The sequence below is a fragment of the Zootermopsis nevadensis genome, unplaced genomic scaffold, assembly GCF_977971745.1.
Source record: "Zootermopsis nevadensis isolate Lab colony 2312 unplaced genomic scaffold, Znev_1.0 Znev_ptg000007l, whole genome shotgun sequence".
Classification (NCBI taxonomy): Eukaryota; Metazoa; Arthropoda; class Insecta; order Blattodea; family Termopsidae; genus Zootermopsis; species Zootermopsis nevadensis.
The window spans coordinates 15,319,454-15,325,874 of record NW_028259139.1 but is presented as its reverse complement, the minus strand read 5'-3'; positions in this window follow the sequence as shown (position 1 = coordinate 15,325,874).

Below are 6,421 nucleotides of genomic sequence, written 5' to 3'. Positions count from 1 at the left end.
TTTTTCGAAAGCCTGAGGAGAAGAGGTCGCTGGGGAGACCTAGACGTAGATGGGAGGATAATCTCAGGCGGGATCCATGGGAGATAGGAGTTGAAGGAGACTGGATTTTGTTGGCCCAGGACAGGTACCATTGGAGGGCTTTGGTTAATTCGGTGATTAAACTACGGGTTCTGTAAGCCATCTGGTTAGTTAGATTAGTCACATTTACAGCTTTGTCATTTTGTATTGAATCTCAACAGGCGTTCCTGTAACAAAGAAACAAACTGAGTCCATCGAACCGAAGCCCTGCTTGAGAATCTAACAGTAGCCCAGGTTACCAAATGTCTCGCCTTTTATGAAAATTTAAGTTTCATGTCAGTGTTTACAAAACCCCGCCTTTAAACCACATCCACAAGCAGATGAAGTCAATCCACACCTTCATTCTCCACCCTCTAAGATCCATTTTAATATTATCCCAGCAACGTATAGGACTCTCAAGTGACATTTTCTTGTCAGGTCTTCCGATTAAAAAGTTGCACTTCTTGTCTCTGCCATGCGTTCTACATGCCCCGCCCATCTCATCACCCTCGATCTGACAGCCTACAATTTATTAATTAGTGAAGAGATCTATAAAGCTCCAAATTACTCAATTTTCACCATTCCCTTGTCAGTAATTCTCTCGCAGGACCAGATATTCTTCTCAGTATCGTGTTCCCTCTCAGTCACTCTCATTTGATGTGCACACGCGTCAGTATGAAGAAAAACCTGTAACAGCGATGTACTGTGTTTCAGGAGATGGAGTCAAACCAAAGTAAAGATGGCGGCACGTGCACGTGCACCAAAGCATTGGTCCATCTGAACGAGATGAGAGAGAGGAACTTCTTGTGTGACGCGGTGTTGAGGTTGGACGACGGCGGCATCTTTCCAGTCCACAGAGTGATTCTGTCGATGCGCAGCGAATATTTCAGGTATGATCGAGTCTGTATCTTCGCACATCTTTGTGCCTGGCCATCTTCAGATAACAATCCGATAGGCAGATTCTATAACTATTCCGCCATGAATCAGCATCTTGTGGACACTTGCAGGCATGTAGTACCATGGATATAAATTAACATAAATTTGCAGTTTCCATGGCATATTTATTAAATGCCTCAACATTCACTGTGTATCCACAGGACAAGGTGCACAAAATTATGGAAAATCGGTGAATAAGATTTTCATTAATTCCAGAAATATTCGCCGATACTTCATGATTTTCCACTAAAGGCTGAATTTTTTTCCATTTTCCTACATCATTACATTCTTGAAAAAGTTTTCTTCGCCTACCCCTGACCGCACTTGTTGATGGCTCATCCCTTTTCCTTTGTTTTATCTGCTCTACTAACGTTTCTGGCAAATTTAGATTCACATCTAACTAGTTAGAATTCTTATCTAAAAAGAAATTCTTATTGCAGTGTCACTGTACTCACGTTTTATTAAAAATGCTATGCAGTTTCATCAAAATCACTCTTAAACGGTTTCTATTTTCGGGAGAACATTCTACAATATCTAATCGTTTAAGAATATAAGCATAAAGTTCATCACAATCTGTATTCCTTTTGCACAACGGAAATATTTCTCCTAATTCTGGAAAAAATTCACGACACTCACATTAGCAAAAACTAGCAATCGAAACAGGCCTCATCTTAAAGTGCATACTCTGTTCTATATTTTTACGTGAATTTGGTCGTGACTCTCGCAACTAAAATTCTATGTGAACATCGGAAAGATGAAAAATGATCAGTAAAAGCGCCATAATTGAGTTAGCGTGCCATATGTAGAGAAAGAATACAGATATTTATACAAAACCTATTACAAAATATACTACACACCTTCCTCAATAACGTCCATTTAAAATATCAAAAGATATTTCTTTCGTCTGCTGGTACAAGGATTTTGCTTCCAAGCTGTCTGGAACACGACTACCAACATAAACATCTCTTCCGCCGTCAACACCAACAGATAAGAGAAGTTGGAGTGCGCTAGTCTTGTTTAAAACATGTATTCATGCCATTTTCTTATAGAAGGGATCTTTATTAACAGAATCCAAGCAAAAATATTGACATATTTAAATGTGAGAAAAATCATTCTTTTCCGGCTAGAATCGCAATCTATCCCACTGTGCGGCGGTGAGGAGGAAGAAGGAGAATGTCTTCTGGACGTTGCGCCGTAGAAACGAGTGGCATTTCAGACGTAATTACTGCCTTCTTTCCCTGATGATGGAGGCAGTAAGCACCTCTGAAACGTCCGATAATTTCTACGGGACAACATCCCAGAAGACGTACGTGGCCTTTTGTACTAATTTTTAAGTGCGGTTGTACCAAGGTGACAGTCAATCGATCTGGAGGGAGAAATAGAATCCATTTCCAAAACTTCTTCGTTTTAATACATAAAGACGACCGACAAAGTCCAGAAGAAAGTTGGTAATGCCCGGAACACTGAAAGCTGCTGTGTGTCGCTCTGTCTGAAATAAACTGTAACAAAGACGTTCGGGAGAATTGTTTCATTGTTAGGGAGAATCGTTCGAGAATTTGTGCTTACGGTAATTTTCTTGTGTTTTAAATAAAGACGCGGTGCGATCTCGAAATGAGAAATGAATTTTAACCACGAGCCATTGCTTCTGTTTTCCAAAAGACGTATCTCACGTCTTGCTACGAGCTGTGCCACTTTTACAGTTTTCCGACAATCAAATCTTTCCGTTTGTCTTGCACTGCGAAACCCTTAATCTGTAATAGGAAATTGTTTACTGGTTGGTGATCACTTCTTAAAGGCCTCGTAGAAACATCGGCTTTTCTTTTAAGTTGTTTATTGTCAGGAAAATGTTTTTGCAGAACAAATAATTTCATATTACGAACTGATCAATCAGTGCAATGTACAGCCTGCGATGTGTGTTGAAATATTTGCGTTGGCTTTAAAATTTCTGCAATAGTTGTTATAATCTCAGATTTCTCTTGAAGGAGTCAAGGGTAAGTAAGACACGAGGTGACCATTCTATAGTACAAATGCTCGCTGCTTGCTATCCGATTTTTAAGTTAAATTCTGTTAAGCCTACGCAGGCCCTTCACCCAATCGCAGTTAATCCGGTCCCATTAGTACACATTCTGGGAGTCTTTTAAGTATTCAGGTAGCAAAAATTCATCCACCACATTGACTAACGGATACTTTTATTTGGCTACGTGAGTCATAAAAGGTTAAAATTGATGCGCATGACTTGTAATTTTCTGCTCGCCGTTTCTCCAAATCGACGACTGCTTCGTGACGTTTCAGGACTCTCTTTACAACAACACTGCACACTGACATTCTCGTACACGGAATTAGCTCGGACAAGGCGTCCGTGAACTCTGCTGTGACTTCCTTATGAACACGATGGACGAGATGGACGCCAACTACTGTGTTGGCATCATGCAGTTCGCAAGGTAATTGATGTTCATTTGTCATTTGCTGTGACGTCAGACTTCGTCGCTGGAGCGAATCAACTTTACTCAAGACAGCAGCCGAGTGCCGTGTCGGAGATTAAAGCCTCTGACTGAGGACTGTGCGAAATATAATGCGTTTGCATTTTGTTATTAACGTCCCTGAAATTTAAATGTTCTGATTAACTGCATATGTTTTGATCGTCATTATGAACAGCAGATGAATAATTTCACCATGTATAACGTAAATCGATGAGCCGGGATAGCTCAGTTAGTATAGTGACTAGCTACGGGCTGGACGACCGGGGTTCGATCCCCAACGGGGGCAGAGGATTTTTCCTCTAGCCTCTGCGTCCAGACCGGCTCTGGGGCCCACCCAGCCTCCTCTACAGTGGGTACCGGGGTCCTTTCCCGGGGGTAAAGCCGGCCGGGGCGTGATGCTGACCACTCACCCCCATCTAGTGCCGGGGTCAAGGAAGAGAGGAGCTATACCTCCACTCACCCCAAACGCCTACATGGCGTATAGTGGGACAAACTTTACTTTACCTTTACTTATAACGTAAATCGCGACACAATGCAGGGTCACAATTATCTCTCTCTTCCTCTCTCTTCCTTTCCTTTTTTCTTTCTTCGGACGCACAAGCCGACGGCAAAAGTCACTCGTGAGCGCTGTTCGAGGGAGTCCCTGTACTAAAGTAGTGAATTTATCAGTCATTCTGTCCATCGCATGAACTGAAGTTTCTGGTGTGATTCTGCTTTGCTTGCTATGTTGTCCTGAACAAGAAGGAGTAAGAGTTCAGCGTCTACGGGACCCAGCGGGTTGGTCTTTGTCTTTGCCCGATAATAACGAATTATCTAAATGTCTTGAAGTGTTCATAATAATCAGCAATATCGGGGGTGAGGTTAGATCAATGAACTGTACCGCGTGGACATCGATTTAAATACTTTCGCCGGTGGAATCCAATCGCAACCGATCTGGTTGAAATTCGGTCGCTTAATGTGGGAATCGGATAATTGAGGCTCGGTTAACCGAGGTTTTGCTGTATGCAGAAAAATGTGGGGCTGAATGTTGATTTTGGTGTTGGGAGGATTATGTAAGAAGCAAGGAATGCCGCAGAGAAAGAAAGAAAGAAAAAAGGAAAGGAAGAGAGAGATAATTGTGACCCTGCATTGTGTCGCGATTTACGTTATACATGGTGAAATTATTTATCTGCTGTTCATAATGACGATCAAAACATATGCAGTTAATCAGAACATTTAAATTTCAGGGACGTTAATAACAAAATGCAAACGCATTATATTTCGCACAGTCCTCAGTCAGAGGCTTTAATCTCCGACACGGCACTCGGCTGCTGTCTTGAGTAAAGTTGATTCGCTCCAGCGACGAAGTCTGACGTCACAGCAAATGACAAATGAACATCAATTACCTTGCGAACTGCATGATGCCGACACAGTAGTTGGCGTCCATCTCGTCCATCGTGTTCATAAGGAAGTCACAGCAGAGTTCACGGACGCCTTGTCCGAGCTAATTCCGTGTACGAGAATGTCAGTGTGCAGTGTTGTTGTAAAGAGAGTCCTGAAACGTCACGAAGCAGTCGTCGATTTGGAGAAACGGCGAGCAGAAAATTACAAGTCATGCGCATCAATTTTAACCTTTTATGACTCACGTAGCCAAATAAAAGTATCCGTTAGTCAATGTGGTGAATGAATTTTTGCTACCTGAATACTTAAAAGACTCCCAGAATGTGTACTAATGGGACCGGATTAACTGCGATTGGGTGAAGGGCCTGCGTAGGCTTAACAGAATTTAACTTAAAAATCGGATAGCAAGCAGCGAGCATTTGTACTATAGAATGGTCACCTCGTGTCTTACTTACCCTTGACTCCTTCAAGAGAAATCTGAGATTATAACAACTATTGCAGAAATTTTAAAGCCAACGCAAATATTTCAACACACATCGCAGGCTGTACATTGCACTGATTGATCAGTTCGTAATATGAAATTATTTGTTCTGCAAAAACATTTTCCTGACAATAAACAACTTAAAAGAAAAGCCGATGTTTCTACGAGGCCTTTAAGAAGTGATCACCAACCAGTAAACAATTTCCTATTACAGATTAAGGGTTTCGCAGTGCAAGACAAACGGAAAGATTTGATTGTCGGAAAACTGTAAAAGTGGCACAGCTCGTAGCAAGACGTGAGATACGTCTTTTGGAAAACAGAAGCAATGGCTCGTGGTTAAAATTCATTTCTCATTTCGAGATCGCACCGCGTCTTTATTTAAAACACAAGAAAATTACCGTAAGCACAAATTCTCGAACGATTCTCCCTAACAATGAAACAATTCTCCCGAACGTCTTTGTTACAGTTTATTTCAGACAGAGCGACACACAGCAGCTTTCAGTGTTCCGGGCATTACCAACTTTCTTCTGGACTTTGTCGGTCGTCTTTATGTATTAAAACGAAGAAGTTTTGGAAATGGATTCTATTTCTCCCTCCAGATCGATTGACTGTCACCTTGGTACAACCGCACTTAAAAATTAGTACAAAAGGCCACGTACGTCTTCTGGGATGTTGTCCCGTAGAAATTATCGGACGTTTCAGAGGTGCTTACTGCCTCCATCATCAGGGAAAGAAGGCAGTAATTACGTCTGAAATGCCACTCGTTTCTACGGCGCAACGTCCAGAAGACATTCTCCTTCTTCCTCCTCACCGCCGCACAGTGGGATAGATTGCGATTCTAGCCGGAAAAGAATGATTTTTCTCACATTTAAATATGTCAATATTTTTGCTTGGATTCTGTTAATAAAGATCCCTTCTATAAGAAAATGGCATGAATACATGTTTTAAACAAGACTAGCGCACTCCAACTTCTCTTATCTGTTGGTGTTGACGGCGGAAGAGATGTTTATGTTGGTAGTCGTGTTCCAGACAGCTTGGAAGCAAAATCCTTGTACCAGCAGACGAAAGAAATATCTTTTGATATTTT